The following is a 24673-nucleotide window of genomic DNA, read 5'->3' as shown; positions in this document are numbered from 1 at the left end:
GGATCTGTTGTTGTGGTGGAGGGGTTCTATAGTCTGTACTGGGGTTCTGTTGTTGTGGTGGAGGGGTTCTATAGTCTGTTCTGGGGTTCTGTTATTGTGGTGGAGGGGTTCTATAGTCTGTACTGGGGTTCTGTTGTTGTGGTGGAGGGGTTCTATAGTCTGTACTGGGGTTCTGTTGTTGTGGTGGAGGGGTTCTATAGTCTGTTCTGGGGTTCTGTTGTTGTGGTGGAGGGGTTCTATAGTTTGTACTGGGGTTCTGTTGTTGTTGTGGTGGAGGGGTTCTATAGCCTGTACTGGGGTTCTGTTGTTGTGGTGGAGGGGTTCTATAGTCTGTACTGGGGTTCTGTTGTTGTGGTGGAGGGGTTCTATAGTCTGTACTGGGGTTCTGTTGTTGTTGTGGTGGAGGGGTTCTATAGTCTGTACTGGGGATCTGTTGTTGTGGTGGAGGGGTTCTATAGTCTGTACTGGGGTTCTGTTGTTGTGGTGGAGGGGTTCTATAGTCTGTACTGGGGTTCTGTTGTTGTTGTGGAGGGGTTCTATAGTCTGTACTGGGGTTCTGTTGTTGTTGTGGTGGTGGAGGGGTTCTATAGTCTGTTCTGGGGTTCTGTTGTTGTTGTGGTGGAGGGGTTCTATAGTCTGTACTGGGGTTCTGTTGTTGTGGTGGAGGGGTTCTATAGTCTGTACTGGGGTTCTGTTGTTGTGGTGGAGGGGTTCTATAGTCTGTACTGGGGTTCTGTTGTTGTGGTGGAGGGGTTCTATAGTCTGTACTGGGGTTCTGTTGTTGTTGTGGTGGAGGGGTTCTATAGTCTGTACTGGGGTTCTGTTGTTGTGGTGGTGGTGGAGGGGTTCTATAGTCTGTACTGGGGTTCTGTTGTTGTTGTGGTGGTGGAGGGGTTCTATAGTCTGTACTGGGGTTCTGTTGTTGTTGTGGTGAAGGGGTTCTATAGCCTGTACTGGGGTTCTGTTGTTGTGGTGGAGGGGTTCTATAGTCTGTAATGGGGTTCTGTTGTTGTTGTTGTGGAGGGGTTCTATAGTCTGTACTGGGGTTCTGTTGTTGTTGTGGAGGGGTTCTATAGTCTGTACTGGGGTTCTGTTGTTGTTGTGGTGGAGGGGTTCTATAGTTTGTACGTGGGTTCTGTTGTTGTTGTGGAGGGGTTCTATAGTCTGTACTGGGGTTCTGTTGTTGTGGTGGTGGAGGGGTTCTATAGTCTGTTCTGGGGTTCTGTTGTTGTTGTGGTGGAGGGGTTCTATAGTCTGTACGTGGGTTCTGTTGTTGTTGTGGAGGGGTTTTATAGTCTGTACTGGGGTTCTGTTGTTGTTGTTGTGGTGGAGGGGTTCTATAGTCTGTTCTGGGGTTCTGTTGTTGTTGTTGTGGAGGGGTTCTATAGTCTGTACTGGGGTTCTGTTGTTGTTGTTGTGGTGGTGGAGGGGTTCTATAGTCTGTTCTGGGGTTCTGTTGTTGTTGTGGTGGAGGGGTTCTATAGTCTGTACTTGGGTTCTGTTGTTGTTGTTGTTGTGGTGGTGGAGGGGTTCTATAGTCTGTACTGGGGTTCTGTTGTTGTGGTGGAGGGGTTCTATAGTCTGTACTGGGGTTCTGTTGTTGTTGTGGTGGAGGGGTTCTATAGTCTGTACTGGGGTTCTGTTGTTGTTGTGGTGGTGGAGGGGTTCTATAGTCTGTACTGGGGTTCTGTTGTTGTTGTGGTGGAGGGGTTCTATAGTCTGTTCTGGGGTTCTGTTGTTGTTGTGGTGGAGGGGTTCTATAGTCTGTACTGGGGTTCTGTTGTTGTTGTGGTGGAAGGGTTCTATAGTCTGTACTGGGGTTCTGTTGTTGTTGTGGTGGAGGGGTTCTATAGTCTGTACTGGGGTTCTGTTGTTGTGGTGGAGGGGTTCTATAGCCTGTACTGGGGTTCTGTTGTTGTTGTGGAGGGGTTCTATAGTCTGTACTGGGGTTCTGTTGTTGTTGTGGTGGTGGAGGGGTTCTATAGTCTGTACTGGGGTTCTGTTGTTGTTGTGGTGGTGGAGGGGTTCTATAGTCTGTACTGGGGTTCTGTTGTTGTGGTGGAGGGGTTCTATAGTCTGTACTGGGGTTCTGTTGTTGTTGTGGTGGTGGAGGGGTTCTATGGTCTGTACTGGGGTTCTGTTGTTGTTGTGGTGGAGGGGTTCTATAGCCTGTACTGGGGTTCTGTTGTTGTGTTGTTGTGGTTCTATAGTCTGTACTGGGGTTCTGTTGTTGTTGTGGTGGAGGGGTTCTATAGTCTGTACTGGGGTTCTGTTGTTGTTGTGGTGGAGGGGTTCTATAGTCTGTATTGGGGTTCTGTTGTTGTTGTGGTGGAGGGGTTCTATAGTCTGTACTGGGGTTCTGTTGTTGTTGTGGTGGAGGGGTTCTATAGTCTGTACTGGGGTTCTGTTGTTGTTGTGGAGCGGTTCTATAGTCTGTACTGGGGTTCTGTTGTTGTTGTGGAGGGGTTCTATAGCCTGTACTGGGGTTCTGTTGTTGTGGTTGTGGTGGAGGGGTTCTATAGTCTGTACTGGGGTTCTGTTGTTGTGGTGGAGGGGTTCTATAGTCTGTACTGGGGTTCTGTTGTTGTGGTGGAGGGGTTCTATAGTCTGTATTGGGGTTCTGTTGTTGTGGTGGAGGGGTTCTATAGTCTGTACTGGGGTTCTGTTGTTGTTGTGGAGCGGTTCTATAGTCTGTACTGGGGTTCTGTTGTTGTTGTGGTGGTGGAGGGGTTCTATAGTCTGTACTGGGGTTCTGTTGTTGTGGTGGAGGGGTGGAGGGGTTCTATAGTCTGTATTGGGGTTCTGTTGTTGTGGTGGAGGGGTTCTATAGTCTGTACTGGGGTTCTGCTGTTGTGGTGGAGGGGTTCTATAGTCTTTACTGGGGTTCTGTTGTTGTTGTGGTGGAGGGGTTCTATAGTCTGTACTGGGGTTCTGTTGTGTTCTGTTGTTGTTGTGGTGGAAAGGTTCTATAGCCTGTACTGGGGTTCTGTTGTTGTGGTGGAGGGGTTCTATAGTCTGTACTGGGGTTCTGTTGTTGTGGTGGAGGGGTTCTATAGTCTGTTCTGGGGTTCTGTTGTTGTTGTGGAGGGGTTCTATAGTCTGTACTGGGGGTCTGTTGTTGTGGTGGAGGGGTTCTATAGTCTGTACTGGGGTTCTGTTGTTGTGGTGGAGGGGTTCTATAGCCTCTACTGGGGTTCTGTTGTTGTTGTGGTGGAGGGGTTCTATAGTCTGTACTGGGGTTCTGTTGTTGTTATGGTAGAGGGGTTCTATAGTCTGTACTGGGGTTCTGTTGTTGTGGTGGTGGAGGGGTTCTATAGTCTGTACTGGGGTTCTGTTGTTGTGGTGGAGGGGTTCTATAGTCTGTACTGGGGTTCTGTTGTTGTTGTGGTGGTGGAGGGGTTCTATGGTCTGTACTGGGGTTCTGTTGTTGTTGTGGTGGAGGGGTTCGATAGCCTGTACTGGGGTTCTGTTGTTGTTGTGTTGTTGTGGTTCTATAGTCTGTACTGGGGTTCTGTTGTTGTGTTGTTGTGGTTCTATAGTCTGTACTGGGGTTCTGTTGTTGTTGTGGTGGAGGGGTTCTATAGTCTGTACTGGGGTTCTGTTGTTGTTGTGGTGGAGGGGTTCTATAGTCTGTATTGGGGTTCTGTTGTTGTTGTGGTGGAGGGGTTCTATAGTCTGTACTGGGGTTCTGTTGTTGTTGTGGTGGTGGAGGGGTTCTATAGTCTGTACTGGGGTTCTGTTGTTGTTGTGGTGGAGGGGTTCTATAGTCTGTACTGGGGTTCTGTTGTTGTGGTGGAGGGGTTCTATAGTCTGTACTGGGGTTCTGTTGTTGTGGTGGAGGGGTTCTATAGTCTGTACTGGGGTTCTGTTGTTGTGGTGGAGGGGTTCTATAGTCTGTATTGGGGTTCTGTTGTTGTGGTGGAGGGGTTCTATAGTCTGTACTGGGGTTCTGCTGTTGTGGTGGAGGGGTTCTATAGTCTGTACTGGGGTTCTGTTGTGGTGGAGGGGTTCTATCGTCTGTACTGGGGTTCTGTTGTTGTTGTGGTGGAGGGGTTCTATAGTCTGTACTGGGGTTCTGTTGTTGTGGTGGAGGGGTTCTATAGCCTGTACTGGGGTTCTGTTGTTGTTGTGGTGGAGGGGTTCTATAGTCTGTACTGGGGTTCTGTTGTTGTTGTGGTAGAGGGGTTCTATAGTCTGTACTGGGGTTCTGTTGTTGTGGTGGAGGGGTTCTATAGTCTGTACTGGGGTTCTGTTGTTGTTGTGGTGGAGGGGTTCTATAGTCTGTACTGGGGTTCTGTTGTTGTGGTGGAGGGGTTCTATAGTCTGTACTGGGGTTCTGTTGTTGTTGTGGTGGAGGGGTTCTATAGTCTGTACTGGGGTTCTGTTGTTGTGGTAGAGGGGTTCTATAGTCTGTACTGGGGTTCTGTTGTTGTGGTGGAGGGGTTCTATAGTCTTTACTGGGGTTCTGTTGTTGTGGTGGTGGAGGGGTTCTATAGCCTGTACTGGGGTTCTGTTGTTGTGGTGGAGGGGTTCTATAGCCTGTATTGGGGTTCTTTTGTTGTGGTGGAGGGGTTCTATAGTCTGTACTGGGGTTCTGTTGTTGTTGTGGTGGAGGGGTTCTATAGTCTGTACTGGGGTTCTGTTGTTGTGGTGGAGGGGTTCTATAGTCTGTACTGGGGTTCTGTTGTTGTGGTGGAGGGGTTCTATAGTCTGTACTGGGGTTCTGTTGTTGTGGTGGAGGGGTTCTATAGTCTGTACTGGGGTTCTGTTGTTGTGGTGGAGGGGTTCTATAGTCTGTACTGGGGTTCTGTTGTTGTGGTGGAGGGGTTCTATAGTCTGTATTGGGGTTCTGTTGTTGTGGTGGAGGGGTTCTATAGTCTGTACTGGGGTTCTGTTGTTGTGGTGGAGGGGTTCTATAGTCTGTTCTGGGGTTCTGTTGTTGTGGTGGTGGTGGAGGGGTTCTATAGTCTGTACTGGGGTTCTGTTGTTGTGGTGGAGGGGTTCTATAGTCTGTACTGGGGTTCTGTTGTTGTGGTGGTGGAGGGGTTCTATAGTCTGTACTGGGGTTCTGTTGTGGTGGTGGTGGAGGGGTTCTATAGTCTGTACTGGGGTTCTGTTGTTGTTGTGGTGGAGGGGTTCTATAGTCTGTACTGGGGTTCTGTTGTTGTGGTGGTGGAGGGGTTCTATAGTCTGTTCTGGGGTTCTGTTGTTGTGGTGGTGGAGGGGTTCTATAGTCTGTACTGGGGTTCTGTTGTTGTGGTGGAGGGGTTCTATAGTCTGTACTGGGGTTCTGTTGTTGTGGTGGAGGGGTTCTATAGTCTGTACTGGGGTTCTGTTGTTGTGGTGGAGGGGTTCTATAGTCTGTATTGGGGTTCTGTTGTTGTGGTGGAGGGGTTCTATAGTCTGTACTGGGGTTCTGTTGTTGTGGTGGAGGGGTTCTATAGTCTGTTCTGGGGTTCTGTTGTTGTGGTGGTGGTGGAGGGGTTCTATAGTCTGTACTGGGGTTCTGTTGTTGTTGTGGTGGAGGGGTTCTATAGTCTGTTCTGGGGTTCTGTTGTTGTGGTGGTGGTGGAGGGGTTCTATAGTCTGTACTGGGGTTCTGTTGTTGTGGTGGAGGGGTTCTATAGTCTGTACTGGGGTTCTGTTGTTGTGGTGGTGGAGGGGTTCTATAGTCTGTACTGGGGTTCTGTTGTTGTGGTGGTGGAGGGGTTCTATAGTCTGTACTGGGGTTCTGTTGTTGTGGTAGTGGAGGGGTTCTATAGCCTGTACTGGGATGCTGTAGTGTTGGCTGGAGGGGGACAGTTCCGTGGGGGGGTAAGGGGTTCAGAGGACAGTCCTATAGGAGGGGGTAGGGGGGTCGGGACAGTTCCGTGGGGGGGACGGGGGCAGTGACCATCTGCTTTTAATTCAATTTGGATGAATTTAATCTCATTAGATTTAGGAGACCTTGAAAGAGCCACACAGCATTAACCTTCTGTTCCTCAGTCAAATAATATCCATGACAACAGGCTGCTGAGTTAAAGCACAGGACAGACGTTTCATCAACACTATTAAGGGTATTAAGCATCAGGGAGGTTGGTTTATTTCCATATCCCTCCTTTCCTCCTCCCGTGCTGACTATCACTCCGTCATATCAATTTCTCATTAACAGAGAGGGAGCTAACGGATAGAGGGAGAGAGAGAGAGAGAGAGAGAGAGAGAGAGAGGGTTAAGGGAGAGAGGGAGAGAGAGAGTGGGAGAGAGAGAGAGAGCTAAGGGAGAGAGAGGGAGAGAGAGCTAGGGGATTGAGGGAGAGAGAGAGAGAGCTGAGGGAGAGAGAGAAAGAGAGCTAAGGGAGAGAGAGAGAGAGAGAGAGCTGAGGGAGAGAGAGAGAGCTGAGGGAGAGAGAGAGAGAGAGAGAGAGAGAGAACTAAGGGATAGAGGGAGAGAGAGAGCGAGAGAGAGAGAGGGCTAAGGGAGAGAGGGAGAGAGAGAGTGGGAGAGAGAGAGAGAGAGCTAAGGGAGAGAGAGGGAGAGAGAGCTAAGGGATCGAGGGAGAGAGAGCTGAGGGAGAGAAAGAGAGCTAAGGGAGAGAGAGTGAGAGAGCTAAGGGAGAGAGAGGGAGAGAGAGAGAGAGAGAGAGGGCTAAGGGAGAGTGAGGGAGAGAGAGAGAGGGAGAGAGAGGGCTAAGGGAGAGAGGAAGAGAGAGAGAGAGAGCTAAGGGAGAGAGAGGGAGAGGGAGAGAGAGCTAAGGGAGAGAGAGAGGGCTAAGGGAGAGAGAGGAAGAGAGAGAGAGAGAGAGAGAGCTAAGGGAGAGAGAGAGAGCTAAGGGAGAGAGAGAGAGAGCTAAGGGAGAGAGAGGGAGAGAGAGAGAGCTAAGGGAGAGAGAGGGAGAGAGAGAGAGAGGGCTAAGGGAGAGAGAGGAAGCGAGAGAGAGAGGGCTAAGGGAGAGAGAGAACGCTAAGGGAGAGAGAGGGAGCGAGAGAGAGGGAGAGAGAGAACGCTAAGGGAGAGAGAGGGAGAGAGAGCAGGAGAGAGAAGAAAACCTTCACACACTGTTGGTTTGGGGGATCATTGATATATGTGTTTAATGGTGCTATGTTTATTAAAGTAGTGTATATCAGAAACCAGAAGACACAAAAAGCTTATTAATCAGACTGAACATTATAAACTGGTTCCGTTCCAGCTACAACAGCCTTCATCAGGATCTAAGAATGTATTTTAAGATGTGGTCCTTCCATCTTCAGAAAACATATCTGGAAAGTTACCACCACTCAAAAACACTCCTCAAATCTCCACTTGCTAAGTGTTGTTCACAACAATTAGGAAGTAGATCTCAGGAAGTCTCTTATCTCGCTCACCACTGTTCCCAGGGTCAAGGTCTCTCTTCCCAGCTGCAGCCCCCTCCCAGTCCCTGTAACAGCCTGTTTCCCTCAGTCCTGCCTTGTCCCTGACTCCCTGTCTGCATTAGTCCTGTCTTGTCCCTGACTCCCTGTCTGCATTAGTCCTGCCTTGTCCCTGACCCCCTGTCTGCATTAGTCCTGCCTTGTCCCTGACTCCCTGTCTGCATTAGTCCTGCCTTGTCCCTGACCCCCTGTCTGCATTAGTCCTGCCTTGTCCCTGACTCCCTGTCTGCATTAGTCCTGTCTTGTCCCTGACTCCCTGTCTGCATTAGTCCTGCCTTGTCCCTGACCCCCTGTCTGCATTAGTCCTGTCTTGTCCCTGACTCCCTGTCTGCATTAGTCCTGCCTTGTCCCTGACCCCCTGTCTGCATTAGTCCTGTCTTGTCCCTGACTCCCTGTCTGCATTAGTCCTGCCTTGTCCCTGACCCCCTGTCTGCATTAGTCCTGCCTTGTCCCTGACTCCCTGTCTGCATTACTCCTGCCTTGTCCCTGACTCCCTGTCTGCATTAGTCCTGCCTTGTCCCTGACTGCATTAGTCCTGTCTTGTCCCTGACTCCCTGTCTGCATTACTCCTGCCTTGTCCCTGACACCCTGTCTGCATTACTCCTGCCTTGTCCCTGACTCCCTGTCTGCATTACTCCTGCCTTGTCCCTGACTCCCTGTCTGCATTAGTCCTGCCTTGTCCCTGACCCCCTGTCTGCATTAGTCCTGCCTTGTCCCTGACTCCCTGTCTGCATTAGTCCTGTCTTGTCCCTGACTCCCTGTCTGCATTAGTCCTGCCTTGTCCCTGACTCCCTGTCTGCATTAGTCCTGCCTTGTCCCTGACTCCCTGTCTGCATTAGTCCTGTCTTGTCCCTGACTCCCTGTCTGCATTAGTCCTGCCTTGTCCCTGACTCCCTGTCTGCATTAGTCCTGTCTTGTCCCTGACTCCCTGTCTGCATTAGTCCTGCCTTGTCCCTGACTCCCTGTCTGCATTAGTCCTGCCTTGTCCCTGACACCCTGTCTGCATTAGTCCTGTCTTGTCCCTGACTGCATTAGTCCTGCCTTGTCCCTGACTGCATTAGTCCTGTCTTGTCCCTGACTCCCTGTCTGCATTAGTCCTGCCAGTCTGCAGGAGACCTGTCTGCATTAGTCCTGCCTTGTCCCTGACTCCCTGTCTGCATTAGTCCTGCCTTGTCCCTGACTCCCTGTCTGCATTAGTCCTGCCTTGTCCCTGACTCCCTGTCTGCATTAGTCCTGCCTTGTCCCTGACTCCCTGTCTGCATTACTCCTGCCTTGTCCCTGACTCCCTGTCTGCATTAGTCCTGCCTTGTCCCTGACTCCCTGTCTGCATTAGTCCTGCCTTGTCCCTGACTCCCTGTCTGCATTAGTCCTGCCAGTCTGCAGGATCCCTGTCTGCATTAGTCCTGTCACTCTGCAGGATCCCTGTCTGCATTAGTCCTGCCAGTCTTCAGAAGGCCTGCCTAGCCTAGCCTCTGTTCCCCGCCTGTGTTGGCTGCAAACCTGGGTTCAAACAGTATTCGTTCTCTTTCAAGTCCTATTTGAACCCTGAGGTCTGGTTGGATCAGCCAGCGTAGCGGGAGCTTGTCCCCCTGCCCTGGCCTGGCAGGAGGGGAACAAACTAATTGCCAGACGGTCTTTTAGGCCCTCAGCCCCTACAGGGCTCTGCTGTTCTGGTCCAGGCTGGCAGAATGAGACCACGCTGTGATCCAACAATAGAACAGACTCTGTCCCTAATGGCATCCTGTCCACTATGTTGTGCACTGCTATTGATCAGGGTGTGTGTGTGTGTGGTGCACTACATAGGGAATAGTTAGCCATTTGGGATACAAGCAGAACCTTATTGTCATACTGCAACAGGAAGGAAAGCGACAGATGGACTGATCACGTGACTCACCATGACCCCTGACCCCAGGCTCTACACTCTCTTCCATGATGACTCACCATAACCCCTGACCCCAGGCTCGACACTCTCTTCCATGATGACTCACCATGACCCCTGACCCCTGGCTCGACACTCTCTTCCATGATGACTCACCATGACCCCTGACCCCTGGCTCTACACTCTCTTCCATGGTGACTCACCATGACCCCTGACCCCTGGCTCGACACTCTCTTCCATGGTGACTCACTCTGACCCCTGACCCCTGGCTCTACACTCTCTTCCATGATGACTCACCATGACCCCTGACTCTACACTGTCTTCCATGGTGACTCACCATAACCCCTGACCCCCAGCTAGGAGCTACACCTGGACATGGCATGATAATATGGCTAGTATGTCATGTTCACACATGCTGTTGAACACAGACAACAACAACAAAAACAGTCCCCTTTCCCTTTCACTGTTTGTGTGTCCCAAAAGGCACCATATATTTCCTAAATAGTGCACTACTTTTGACCAAGGCCCAGCGTGCACTACGTAGGGAATATGATGCCATTTGTAACGTAGCCTGTGGCCTAATGAGCTCTCAGCAGCAGGAAACGGTGGGCTTGTCAATGGAGAGGGCCGGCCGTGAAGAGAGACACCTGTGGTGTTTACTGGTCCACCTCTTCCTGCTTCACCACAGGATCTGAGTGGTGTTCACTGGTCCACCTCTTTCTGCTTCACCACAGAGTCTGAGTGGTGTTCACTGGTCCACCTCTTTCTGCTTCACCACAGAGTCTGAGTGGTGTTCACTGGTCCACCTCTTTCTGCTTCACCACAGAGTCTGAGTGGTGTTTACTGGTCCACCTCTTTCTGCTTCACCACAGGGTCTGAGTGGTGTTTACTGGTCCACCTCTTTCTGCTTCACCACAGGGTCTGAGTGGTGTTTACTGGTCCACCTCTTTCTGCTTCACCACAGGGTCTGAGTGGTGTTTACTGGTCCACCTCTTTCTGCTTCACCACAGAGTCTGAGTGGTGTTTACTGGTCCACCTCTTTCTGCTTCACCACAGGGTCTGAGTGGTTTCTATCAAGGTAAACTGTAGTCGTGGTTTCATTGAATTAAAGCAGACTTAATTCTGCATGCACCATTGTTAAACTTCAAACTTTATTGTTGTTTAAATTGAAAATTGCCCCCTTTTAACCAGGCTTGGTAAATTGATGTTCTAAAAGAAAGAAAATCATTGTGGTAACTTATAACTCATAATCAAACAATGCTCTTTCTTAAAAAGTATTTTATGGATCTGTAGTGGAAAATAATGTGCCAAGAAAACGATGTTGTTATTGTTTTGATCAAACACATGTCATGTTGTTAAGAGGACAGGACCAGACAGGATCTACCTGAGCAGAGCACATGTCATGTTGTTAAGAGGACAGGACCAGACAGGATCTACCTGAGCAGAGCACATGTCATGTTGTTAAGAGGACAGGACCAGACAGGATCTACCTGAGCAGAGCACATGTCATGTTGTTAAGAGGACAGGACCAGACAGGATCTACCTGAGCAGAGCACATGTCATGTTGTTTAGAGGACAGGACCAGACAGGATCTACCTGAGCAGAGCACATGTCATGTTGTTAAGAGGACAGGACCAGACAGGATATACCTGAGCAGAGCACATGTCATGTTGTTAAGAGGACAGGACCAGACAGGATCTACCTGATCAGAGCACATGTCATGTTGTTTAGAGGACAGGACCAGACAGGATCTACCTGAGCAGAGCACATGTCATGTTGTTAAGAGGACAGGACCAGACAGGATCTACCTGAGCAGAGCACATGTCATGTTGTTTAGAGGACAGGACCAGACAGGATCTACCTGAGCAGAGCACATGTCATGTTGTTTAGAGGACAGGACCAGACAGGATCTACCTGAGCAGAGCACATGTCATGTTGTTTAGAGGACAGGACCAGACAGGATCTACCTGAGCAGAGCACATGTCATGTTGTTAAGAGGACAGGACCAGACAGGATCTACCTGAGCAGAGCACATGTCATGTTGTTTAGAGGACACGACCAGACAGGATCTACCTGAGCAGAGCACATGTCATGTTGTTAAGAGGACAGGACCAGACAGGATCTACCTGAGCAGAGCACATGTCATGTTGTTAAGAGGACAGGACCAGACAGGATCTACCTGAGCAGAGCACATGTCATGTTGTTTAGAGGACAGGACCAGACAGGATCTACCTGATCAGAGCACATGTCATGTTGTTAAGAGGACAGGACCAGACAGGATCTACCTGATCAGAGCACATGTCATGTTGTTAAGAGGACAGGACCAGACAGGATCTACCTGATCAGAGCACATGTCATGTTGTTAAGAGGACAGGACCAGACAGGATCTACCTGAGCAGAGCACATGTCATGTTGTTTAGAGGACAGGACCAGACAGGATCTACCTGATCAGAGCACATGTCATGTTGTTAAGAGGACAGGACCAGACAGGATCTACCTGAGCAGAGCACATGTCATGTTGTTTAGAGGACAGGACCAGACAGGATCTACCTGAGCAGAGCACATGTCCCTTTACCCTTCCAGTCTCCAGAGTTCTCTTTCTGGAGTGGTTTAAATTCCCCCAAAATTAAGTTAAAAAAAAAAAAATTGTTGTTGTTGTTCTGAACTTTCTCATCTGTGCTTCAGAACCAAAATGTTGCGCGTCTTGATTGTTGACCAGTCATCAGCATTGGCGTGTAAAGGTGGTAGGGGTTAGGTTTAGGGTATGGATGTCCCAAGGATCCCGAATAGCACTAACCTATCCAAATTAGTGACCAGAAAGAACTTGTTTCTTTTCTTCCAGTTTTGCCTGGCTAAAACAGAGTAGACCTCCATTTACCATCGTGCCTTCCATCCAATCCTATAACCTCCGCTAGAAGTAGCCTGCGCCGTGTAATTCTGCTGGTTCTGGACTACAGAGAAGTAACGTGACATATCCCTAGTTGATTCTGCTGGTTCTGGACTACAGAGAAGTAACGTGACATATCCCTAGTTGATTCTGCTGGTTCTGGACTCCAGAGAAGTGACATATCCCTAGTTGATTCTGCTGGTTCTGGACTACAGAGAAGTGACATATCCCTAGTTGATTCTGCTGGTTCTGGACTACAGAGAAGTGAAGTGACATATCCCTAGTTGATTCTGCTGGTTCTGGACTACAGAGAAGTGAAGTGACATATCCCTAGTTGATTCTGCTGGTTCTAGACTCCAGAGAAGTGACATATCCCTAGTTGATTCTGCTGGTTCTGGACTACAGAGAAGTGACATATCCCTAGTTGATTCTGCTGGTTCTGGACTACAGAGAAGTAACGTGACATATCCCTAGTTGATTCTGCTGGTTCTGGACTCCAGAGAAGTGACATATCCCTAGTTGATTCTGCTGGTTCTGGACTACAGAGAAGTGACATATCCCTAGTTGATTCTGCTGGTTCTGGACTACAGAGAAGTGAAGTGACATATCCCTAGTTGATTCTGCTGGTTCTAGACTCCAGAGAAGTGACATGACATATCCCTAGTTGATTCTGCTGGTTCTGGACTCCAGAGAAGTGACATATCCCTAGTTGATTCTGCTGGTTCTGGACTCCAGAGAAGTGACATATCCCTAGTTGATTCTGCTGGTTCTGGACTACAGAGAAGTAACGTGAACATATCCCTAGTTGATTCTGCTGGTTCTGGACTCCAGAGAAGTGACATATCCCTAGTTGATTCTGCTGGTTCTGGACTACAGAGAAGTGACATATCCCTAGTTGATTCTGCTGGTTCTGGACTACAGAGAAGTGAAGTGACATATCCCTAGTTGATTCTGCTGGTTCTAGACTCCAGAGAAGTGACGTGACATATCCCTAGTTGATTGTGCTGGTTCTGGACTACAGAGAAGTGAAGTGACATATCCCTAGTTGATTGTGCTGGTTCTGGACTACAGAGAAGTGAAGTGACATATCCCTAGTTGATTCTGCTGGTTCTAGACTCCAGAGAAGTGACATATCCCTAGTTGATTCTGCTGGTTCTCGACTCCAGAGAAGTGACGTGACATATCCCTAGTTGATTCTGCTGGTTCTGGACTCCAGAGAAGTGACATATCCCTAGTTGATTCTGCTGGTTCTGGACTCCAGAGAAGTGACATATCCCTAGTTGATTCTGTTGGTTCTGGACTCCAGAGAAGTGACGTGACATATCCCTAGTTGATTCTGCTGGTTCTGGACTCCAGAGAAGTGACATATCCCTAGTTGATTCTTCTGGTTCTACCGTTTTTTAACACTCCTTTTTGAGGGTCGCGGATCAAAAATGTTTTAAACCACTAAGATACATGATAGTGGCAACACATGGAGTTGGGTTGATATAGTCATGGTAGGATACAGTATTTCTTACAATCTTCTAGTTTGACTGGAATTGTGTTGGTCCAGTTCTAAAATAGTTTAGCTGAATACTTTCCTCATCAGATTGGGCTGATTTCACCTCTTCTTCTTCTCAGAATTGATCAACCAGCCCGTTACCACGGTTGCAGGAAAAAAACAGTTTCAGGGTGCCCTTTTTGGTATTTTTTTGTTTGAGCACGACCCCCCCCCCCCCAAAGGGGTCTGTGTACGGCTCTGTAGTTACGCCTGCTGCCAATAGAGCTGCTCAACTAATTAACCATGGTAATTTCAACGTAACTATGACTGACAGCAGCCCTATTCAGAAGAATGTGAATATAGAAGACTCTGTAGAAGATAACAGAGGACATGTATCCATCTGTAAACCCTCACAGAGACCTGTAGAAGATAACAGAGGACATGTATCCATCTGTAAACCCTCACAGAGACCTGTAGAAGATAACAGAGGACATGTATCCATCTGTAAACCCTCACAGAGACCTGTAGAAGATAACAGAGGACATGTATCCATCTGTAAACCCTCACAGAGACCTGTAGAAGATAACAGAGGACATGTATCCATCTGTAAACCCTCACAGAGACACGTTTCACATCCATCTGTCAAATAAATCAACTAGAGCCTTTTGTTGTTGTTGTTTCATTCAGATGTTTATTTTGGAATCGATTGTGTTTTAAGACTAATGCCTGTCGTGTCCATCAACTGTCGATCAATGGGTTTCGCTCTTTTCATGTAGAAAATACATTTGCTTGTCAGCTGAAAGTAAATGTAGCTATCAATCACAAAGCCTAAAGATCATTAGAGGACCAAAAACACAAGGTCTCTGGTCGCTCTCTGGAAAGCTCGTTAATTGTCAAAGGATATTTTGGTCATCCTGGATGAAAGACAGTCAGAGTCACTCACAAACAACGATCATGTGTTTTGAGACATGATCGGGGTGGCAGGTAGACTAGTGGTTAGAGTGTTGGACTAGTAACCAAAAGGTTGCAAGATCAAATCGCTGACATGGTACTAATCTGTTGTTCTACCCCTGAACAAGGCAGTTAACCCACTGTTCCTAGGCCATCATTGAAAATAAGAAATTGTTCTTAGCTGACTTGCCTAGTTAAATAAAGGTGAAATGTGTTTTGAGAAAGAATGAAGGGTTTATGACCACTTGTTTCCAGGTAGACGTCACCTTGACTTCCAATGGACGTTGGGTGGCTTCCACAGTGTTACTATACACCTACAGTGCTGCTTGAAAGTATGTGAACCCTACAGTGCTGGTCATTATGTTACTATAAAATATTAAAATAAACATAAAATCCTTATCTAAACCCCAATTCGTAATAAAGACATTTCAAGTAAATGACAGAAACAAAAAAATATGATATATTTTCATTGTTTATTTATCAAAAGTGGTATATTAAACTCAGATTTGATGTGTGCAAAAATATGTGAACCCCTTCAGTCAATAGCTTGTGGTACCTCCATTAGCAGCGATAACTTGGAATAAACGTCTCCTATAGCCAGTAATCAGTCTCCGAGATTTGTTTTGAAGGATTTTTGCCCACTCCTCCTTACAGAACTCAGCCAATTGAGTGAGGTTGGAGGGGTGTCTGGCATGAACTGCCTGCTTCAGGTCCTGCCACAGCATCTCCATTGGATTTAGGTCAGGACTTTGACAATCCAAAACACAAATCTTCTTTCTCCTGAGCCATTCTTTGGTAGATTTGCTTGAATGCTTTGTGTACATTTACATTTTAGTCATTTAGCAGACACTCTTATCCAGAGCAACTTACACTAGTGAATGCATACATTTCATATTTTTTTGAATTTATTTTTTCTCCGTACTGGTCCCCCGTGGGAAACAAACCCACAACCCTGGCGTTGTAAACACCATGCTCTACCAAATGAGCCACCCGGGACCATGTGTCATTGGCTTGTTGGAAGACCCATTTTTGGCCCAGCTTTAGCTCCTTGACTGATGGCCTGACGTTCTGAATCTCCTGGTATACTTTAGAATTCATGGTTCCCTTAATAAGGATCCGCCCCTTTTTTCCCATTTTCGACTAAAATGACATACACAAATCTAACTGCCTGTAGCTCAGGCCCTGAAGCAAGGATATGCATATTCTTGGTACCACTTGAAAGGAAACACTTTGTCATTTGTGGAAATATGAATGAAATGTAGGAAAATATAACACAATAGATCTGGCAAAAGATAATACAAAGAAAAAACCAACCGTTCTTTTTTTCCCCTTCAACTTTGAAATGCAAGAGAAAGGCCATAATGTATTATTCCAGCCCAGGTGCAATTTAGATTTTGGCCACTAGAGGGCAGCAGTGTATGTGCAACGTTTTAGACTGATCCAACAAACCATTGCATTTCTGTGCACCGTTTTGTATCAAGACTGCCCAAATGTGCCTAATTTGTTTATTAATAACTTTTCATGTTCAAAATTGTGCACTCTCCTCAAACAATAACATCGTATTCTTTCACTGTAATAGCTACTGTAAATTGGACCGTGCAGTTCGATTAACAAGAATTTAAGCTTTCTGCCAATATCAGATATGTCTATGTCCTGGGAAATGTTCTTGTTACTTACAACCTCATGCTAATCGTATTAGCCTACGTTAGCTCAACCGTCCCGTGGATGGGACACCGATCCCGAAGTTAATGATGTGGAGTCGTCCAGATCCAGAGGAGGAAAAGCAGCCCCAGACCTTCACATTCCCACCACCATGCTGGACTGTTGGGTTTTCTGTTATGTTGTTGGTAGGCAGCGTTGGGTTTTCTGTTATGTTGTTGGTAGGCAGCGTTGGGTTTTCTGTTATGTTGTTGGTAGGCAGCGTTGGGTTTTCTGTTATTTTGTTGGTAGGCAGCGTTGGGTTTTCTGTTATTTTGGTGGTAGGCAGCGTTGGGTTTTCTGTTATTTTGGTGGTAGGCAGCGTTGGGTTTTCTGTTATGTTGTTGGTAGGCAGTGATGGGTTTTCTGTTATTTTGGTGGTAGGCAGCGATTGGTTTTTCTGTTATTTTGGTGGTAGGCAGCGATTGGTTTTCTGTTATTTTGGTGGTAGGCAGCGTTGGGTTTTCTGTTATTTTGGTGGTAGGCAGCGTTGGGTTTTCTGTTATGTTGTTGGTAGGCAGCGTTGGGTTTTCTGTTATTTTGGTGGTAGGCAGCGTTGGGTTTTCTGTTATTTTGTTGGTAGGCAGCGTTGGGTTTTCTGTTATTTTGGTGGTAGGCAGTGATGGGTTTTCTGTTATTTTGGTGGTAGGCAGCGTTGGGTTTTCTGTTATTTTGGTGGTAGGCAGTGTTGGGTTTTCTGTTATTTTGGTGGTAGGCAGCGTTGGGTTTTCTGTTATTTTGGTGGTAGGCAGCGTTGGGTTTTCTGTTATTTTGTTGGTAGGCAGCGATGGGTTTTCTGTTATTTTGGTGGTAGGCAGCGTTGGGTTTTCTGTTATTTTGGTGGTAGGCAGCGTTGGGTTTTCTGTTATTTTGGTGGTAGGCAGCGTTGGGTTTTCTGATATGTTGTTGGTAGGCAGCGTTGGGTTTTCTGTTATTTTGGTGGTAGGCAGCGTTGGGTTTTCTGTTATTTTGGTGGTAGGCAGCGTTGGGTTTTCTGTTATGTTGTTGGTTGCCAGCGTTGGGTTTTCTGTTATTTTGGTGGTAGGCAGCGTTGGGTTTTCTGTTATTTTGGTGGTAGGCAGCGTTGGGTTTTCTGTTATTTTGTTGGTAGGCAGCGTTGGGTTTTCTGTTATGTTGTTGGTTGCCAGCGTTGGGTTTTCTGTTATGTTGTTGGTTGCCAGCGTTGGGTTTTCTGTTATTTTGGTGGTAGGCAGCGTTGGGTTTTCTGTTATTTTGGTGGTAGGCAGCGTTGGGTTTTCTGTTATTTTGGTGGTAGGCAGCGTTGGGTTTTCTGTTATTTTGGTGGTAGGCAGCGTTGGGTTTTCTGTTATTTTGGTGGTAGGCAGCGTTGGGTTTTCTGTTATGTTGTTGGTAGGCAGCGTTGGGTTTTCTGTTATTTTGGTGGTAGGCAGCGTTGGGTTTTCTGTTATGTTGTTGGTTGCCAGCGTTGGGTTTTCTGTTATGTTGTTGGTTGCCAGCGTTGGGTTTTCTGTTATTTTGGTGGTAGGCAGCGTTGGGTTTTCTGTTATTTTGGTGGTAGGCAGCGTTGGGTTTTCTGTTATTTTGGTGGTAGGCAGCGTTGGGTTTTCTGTTATTTTGGTGGTAGGCAGCGTTGGGTTTTCTGTTATTTTGGTGGTAGGCAGCGTTGGGTTTTCTGTTATTTTGTTGGTAGGCAGCGTTGGGTTTTCTGTTATTTTGTTGGTAGGCAGTGTTGGGTTTTCTGTTATTTTGGTGGTAGGCAGTGTTGGGTTTTCTGTTATTTTGGTGGTAGGCAGCGTTGGGTTTTCTGTTATTTTGGTGGTAGGCAGCGTTGGGTTTTCTGTTATTTTGGTGGTAGGCAGCGTTGGGTTTTCTGTTATTTTGGTGGTAGGCAGCGTTGGGTTTTCTGTTATTTTGTTGGTAGGCAGCGTTGGGTTTTCTGTTATTTTGTTGGTAGGCAGCGTTGGGTTTTCTGTTATTTTGGTGGTAGGCAGCGTTGGGTTTTCTGTTATGTTGTTGGTAGGCAGCGTTGGGTTTTCTGTTATTTTGGTGGTAGGCAGCGTTGGGTTTTCTGTTATTTTGGTGGTAGGCAGCGTTGGGTTTTCTGTTATTTTGGTGGTAGGCAGCGTTGGGTTTTCTGTTATTTTGTTGGTAGGCAGCGTTGGGTTTTCTGTTATGTTGTTGGTAGGCAGCGATGGGTTTTCTGTTATTTTGGTGGTAGGCAGCGTTGGGTTTTCTGTTATTTTGGTGGTAGGCAGCGTTGGGTTTTCTGTTATTTTGGTGGTAGGCAGCGTTGGGTTTTCTGTTATTTTGGTGGTAGGCAGCGTTGGGTTTTCTGTTATTTTGGTGGTAGGCAGCGTTGGGTTTTCTGTTATTTTGGTGGTAGGCAGCGTTGGGTTTTCTGTTATTTTGGTGGTAGGCAGCGATGGGTTTTCTGTTATTTTGGTGGTAGGCAGCGTTGGGTTTTCTGTTATTTTGGTGGTAGGCAGCGTTGGGTTTTCTGTTATTTTTGTGGTAGGCAGTGTTGGGTTTTCTGTTATTTTTGTGGTAGGCAGCGTTGGGTTTTCTGTTATTTTGGTGGTAGGCAGCGTTGGGTTTTCGCCAAACATAGCGGTGTTGATTGTGACCAAAAAGGTCCATTTTGGACATGATGCACGGTCCAGAGATGGGACTTCAGGTTCTTCAGGTTTGTCCAGGTGGTTTCTGACAAAGTTAAGACGGGCAGTTTGGTTCTTTTTTGACAGAAGAGCCTTCTTCCCTAGCAACCCTACCATGAATGGCATTTTGATTCAGTGTTGACTCCTTATTGTTGAAGCATAAGACGCAGCAAGGGAGGTCTGCAAATCTCTAGATGTTATGTTTGGGTTGGCTTTAACCTGATTTATTATTGTTCTTGTGGCTCTTGGGAATATTTTGGATGGGCTTCCACTTCTAGGCTGAGTTGCTGTCATGTTAAAGGCTCTCCATTTGTAAAGTATTTGCCTCACAGTGGACTGACTGATGGAGCTCAAATCATTTTGAGATGATTTTCTAGCCTTCTCCCAGACTGATGTGTTCTCACTACCCTCGTCCTGATGTCCTCGGTCATCTCCTTCCTCTCTGCATGGTGTGCTTTACATTCCCCTGGATGGGTAAACACCAAACTGAGCAGGTTTCTGATCTCTCTATTATCAGAGTCCCGCCCAAACTCTTTTCCTAACCATCTCTCCTTTGATTGGTTCATTTGGTACCCAATTACTTGACCCACCTGATTCTACTGAACTACTTGATTTAACCCAATGCAACTTGAGGTTCACTTATTTTTTGTACCTGCACTAATTCCTTGTTTTAAAGTTGTTTTCCTTCTACACGCCTGATTTCTCCTACACTAACATATGGTATTGGTAAATAGAAACCTGTTATGTCAGATTAAAAAGACTGGATCTGAATAAATGAAGATTTCACGTTAAAAAACAACGTTTAAAAAAAATATGTAATTGCACAAGGGGTTCGTTCACATACTTTCCATCAGCACTGTATGTAGTTCCAGATCTGTACATACTGAAGGGGTCGGGGCTTGGCAGAATGGATACGGGGGTGGACTGGACTTTCATCTCCTTTATAGCCACTCAGTTAGACCATACATACAAGGATCACAGTTCCAGTCTGTGATATAACTGTAACTGAGATTTCAGCATTGATAAATTCCCAAACAACTATTACAGCTGATACGCCCACCCACTAAGCCTAGACACACTCTCTAGCTACTGATCTCTATGAAGTCTCAGCGGCTGTGGGTGTTCCAGAGAGTTCCAAGCAGTGACACGGTGTGTAATTGACTTAAACCATCTGATTACTCTACCAGGCTCTACTGCCTGTCTACAGCTCCAGGTGCAGCTAGCTACCAGGTTTGTTTCCAAAATATGGGTCCAGGTTAAAAGTAGTGCACTATGTAGGGGAAAGGATGCCATTTGGGAAGCAGTGTCTACAGCTCTGGGTGCAGCTAGCTACACTGTACCACCCATAGGAGGAAGCATTAATAGCAGAGCATCAGCTGAAATGTGGCATTTTCCTTATATAAGAGACTTGTTTTATTAAGTTTTTATCTGAAATTGCAGTAAAAGCTGGTTACTCTGAAATTGATGCCAAACCATCCAAAATCACATTTGATTTGATTTGAACCTTAAAGGGATGGTTCACCCAAATGACACATTGGTTTCCTGACCCTGTAAGCAGTCTATGGACAAGGTATGACAGCAGTCCATGCTTTGGTTTAGTTTCCCTGGCACTGTTTCCACATGCTAACGTTTTTAGCTTTTGTGGGACGAATCCCATTCAAGTCATGGGACCGATATTAGCATTTTTCGAGCATCAAATTCAAATCATCTATAAGTGACTTTGTTGAGCTTCACTATCAATTTCACATACTTTCAGATGATTTGGACCTGATGCACGGAAAAATGCTAATATCGGTCCCATGACTCGAATGGGATTCGTGCCACAAAAGCTAAAAACGTTAGCATGTGGAAACAGTGCCAGGGAAACTAAACCAAAGCATGGACTGCTGTCATACCTTGTCCATAGACTGCTTACAGGGTCAGGAAACCAATGTGACATGTTGTCATTTGGGTGAACTATCCCTTCAATGGATATTTTCTAACACTGCCCAGTGAATTAACAACTTTTTCAGTCGCAATTTTTTTTTCCTGTAATGATTTGCAAGATATTGATGAAAATGAAGCATGGTTTATTCTCGGGGTGGCAGCGTAGCCTAGTGGTTAGAGCATTGGACTAGTAACCGAAAGGTTGCAAGATCAAATCCCCGAGCTGACAAGGTACAAATCTGTCGTTCTGCCCACTGTTCCTAGGCTGTCATTGTAAATAAGAATTTGTTCTTAACTGACTTGCCTAGTTAAATAAAGGTTAAAACATTTTTAAAGGGAAAACAATCTAGTTGGCCAACGTTAGCATTCAACTAGCTAGCCTACTTTAAGTTAGTATAATGTGAGTTGATATATATTATGAGTTGATGTATATATTATGTCAATTGAACATTTCTCCCAATACCTCTACTTCAACTCTCTTCAAATGTTGTCCCAATACCTCTACTTCAACTCTCTTCAAATGTTGTCCCAATACCTCTACTTCTTCAATAAGCTTTACCTCTCACTCTATACAATTCTGTTCATCTCTTTGCCTCCTGAACCCCCCCCCAAAACCAGACCCTCTCTAATCCCAGACCCTCTCTGACCCCAGACCCTCTCTAACCTCGGACCCTCTCTAACGCCGGACCCTCAGACCCTCTCTAACCCCGGACCCTCTCTAACCCCGTACCCTCTCTAACCCCGGACCCTCAGACCCTCTCTGACCTCAGACCCTCTCTGACCCCAGACCCTCTCTGACCCCAGACCCTCTCTGACCTCTGACCTCAGACCCTCTAAGACCCAGACCCTCTCTGACCCCAGACCCTCTCTGACCCCAGACCCTTCTCTGACCCCATACCCCAGACCCTCTCTAACCCCAGACCCTCTCTAACCTCAGACCCTCTCTGACCCCAGACCCTCTCTGACCCCAGACCCCCAGACCCTCTAAGAACCAGACCCTCTCTAACCCCAGACCCTCTCTGACCCCAGACCCTCTCTAACCCCAGACCCTCTCTAAATTTCAGGCCCCTGGATAGCAGCACTATTACAGTAGATACATTTCTGACTCTGTGTTGGGATTTCCTCACCAATAGGTTTCAGCTGTCTTTGTGATGACTGAATGTAGACTACAAGCTGCAGTATGCTGGTGAGAGGAGGCCAGGACAGGAAAGACTATTTCACAAACCCAGTAAGGACACTCCCAACCCCTCGTTGCTGTTATTCCATGTTATTACCTGATGTCATTACTATAGTTCAGACACACATTAAGTAAGGTGAGACTAATAACAGACATATCAGCAGAGTAGCCTATTGGTCTTCAGACATTATGGCATTATGGTTTGCAATTGACAGTCAATACATAGTCTAGTGGTTAGAGTGTTGTGACAGTAACCAACAGGTAGCCTAGTGGTTAGAGCGTTGGGCCAGTAACCAGCAGGTAGCCTAGTGGTTAGAGCGTTGTGCCAGTAACCAGCAGGTAGCCTAGTGGTTAGAGTGTTGGGCCAGTAACCAGCAGGTAGCCTAGTGGTTAGAGTGTTGGGCCAGTAACCAGCAGGTAGCCTAGTGGTTGGAGCGCTGGGCCAGTAACCAGCAGGTAGTCTAGTGGTTAGAGCGTTGGGCCAGTTACCAGCAGGTAACCTAGTGGTTAGAGCGTTGGGCCAGTAACCAGCAGGTAGCCTAGTGGTTGGGCCAGTAACCAGCAGGTACCCTAGTGGTTAGAGTGTTGGGTCAGTAACCAGCAGGTAGCCTAGTGGTTAGAGCGTTGGGCCAGTAACCAGCAGGTAGCCTAGTGGTTGGAGCGCTGGGCCAGTAACCAGCAGGTAGTCTAGTGGTTAGAGCGTTGGGCCAGTAACCAGCAGGTAGCCTAGTGGTTAGAGCGTTGGACCAGTAACCAGCAGGTAGCCTAGTGGTTAGAGCGTTGGGCCAGTAACCAGCAGGTAGCCTAGTGATTAGAGCGTTGGGCCAGTAACCAGCAGGTAGTCTAGTGGTTAGAGCGTTGGGCCAGTAACCAGCAGGTAGCCTAGTGGTTAGAGCGCTGGGCCAGTAAACCAGCAGGTAGCCTAGTGGTTAGAGTGTTGTGCCAGTAACCAGCAGGTAGGCTAGTGGTTAGAGCGCTGGGCCAGTAACCAGCAGGTAGCCTAGTGGTTAGAGCGTTGGGCCAGTAACCAACAGGTAGTCTAGTGGTAAGAGTGTTGGGCCAGTAACCAGCAGGTAGGCTAGTGGTTAGAGCATTGGGCCAGTAACCAGCAGGTAGCCTAGTGGTTAGAGCGTTGGACCAGTAACCAACAGGTAGCCTAGTGGTTAGAGTGTTGGGTCAGTAACCAGCAGGTAGCATAGTGGTTAGAGCGTTGGGCCAGTAACCAGCATGTAGTCTAGTGGTTAGAGCGTTGGGCCAGTAACCAGCAGGTAGCCTTGTGGTTAGAGCGTTGGGCCAGTAACCAGCAGGTAGCCTAGTGGTTAAAGTGTTGCGCCAGTAACCCGAAAGGTTGCTTGATCAAATCACCGATCTGACAAGGTAAAAATCTGTCGTTCTGCCCCTGAAAAAGACAGTTAACCCACTGTTCCTAGGCCGTCGTTGTAAATAAGATTTTTTGCATAACTGACTTGCCTAGTTAAAAAATGAATAACAAACAGACACATTTAGTCGTGCATTAGCCTACTTTAAAAATTGATGGAAGCCGAAGAAAAACTTCGAGTTTCTGAGACAGAGAAAACGTTGAGCACTGAATAAAAACATTTTGTTTGCTTGAGCTTATCAATTTCAGAAGCTAATGTGTCCATACTGTTTTGATGTAACAAAACAAAAATGAAAAGACTTGAATAAATTACGTGGGATACAAAGTCACAGTTAAATGCAAATACAATTTCGAATCACTCCGTGACATTTTCGATACGAACAGAATGTGGGACTGAATTGGAGAGAGCGCCTCAAACTTACCCTTTATAGAACCGAGAGAAGTGGGATATGTTTCCCAAAGCTTTTAAAGAACACGAACCAGTAGATATATCCAAACTGTTATGACACTGTCCTTGGGAATCACTAATAACCCTGATAAATCCAATACCACGGGCGGAGCAACAGCGTTCAGTTCAGTTCTGTGCTCATTCTTCACCGAGAGGTTGTCTCTGTGGTTGAAGTGTCCGTCCCCGGTTCTACACGCGTAGCGCTTCACCTCGAAGGTGGGGTAGAGTAGCTGACGCTCACATCCCCCACTAAAAACTACGATTGTTAACATTTCAAATAATAGGGCTTTTTCTTCGAGACAGCTTCAACTCAACTACTATTTTCATTGGCATTCGTTGCATACAGTAGAACCTAAATCATGCGTAATAACTTTTCACAACGTTTGTAGCCTATAGTACAAAATAACATTTCATCCATTTGTGATATTTTTCTTTCATGTGAATGTTCTAAGGTCCAGCACACATGGCTACTCAAGAGACAGGAGGGTATTTACGACACCATATCCGCTCTCTCGCTGTTGTTTTCCTCCTTTCAGATCATGACTCTTGGTTTAACCTTCCCCTCCCTCTATTCTCACCCCTGAGTCTAAGCAATAAAACACCCTTTTATATTATTCAATTCAATTTCAATTTAAGGGGTTTTATTGTCATGGGAAACATATGTTTACATTGCCAAAGCAAGTGAAATAGAAAATAAACAAAAGTGAAATAAACAATACAAAATTAAACAGTAAACATTACAGTCACAGAAGTTCCAGAAGAATACAGACATTTCAAATGTCATATTATGTCTATATACAGTGTTGTAATGATGTTCAAATAGTTAAA

General features: G+C 46.7%; 1 protein-coding gene across 2 annotated transcripts in view; it reads right to left on the bottom strand.

The window, feature by feature from the left end:
* The window catches only part of LOC106587993 (tetraspanin-18B), a 67897-nt gene extending 43758 nt beyond the window's left edge, over positions 1-24139 (bottom strand). Inside the window, exon 1 of one of the 2 annotated variants that reach the window (XM_045708757.2) lies at positions 23820-24139. The gene's annotated coding sequence lies outside the window, so the exon portion shown is untranslated. The remainder of the gene's footprint in view (positions 1-23819) is intronic. The other variant, XM_045708758.2, reaches the window with a different exon arrangement.
* Positions 24140-24673: the final 534 nt, after the last annotated feature.

This window comes from Salmo salar, chromosome 26 (assembly GCF_965601325.2).
Source record: "Salmo salar chromosome 26, fSalSal1, whole genome shotgun sequence".
Classification (NCBI taxonomy): Eukaryota; Metazoa; Chordata; class Actinopteri; order Salmoniformes; family Salmonidae; genus Salmo; species Salmo salar.
The sequence above is the reverse complement of the archived record's forward strand: the minus strand, read 5'-3'. Positions and strand labels throughout refer to the sequence as shown.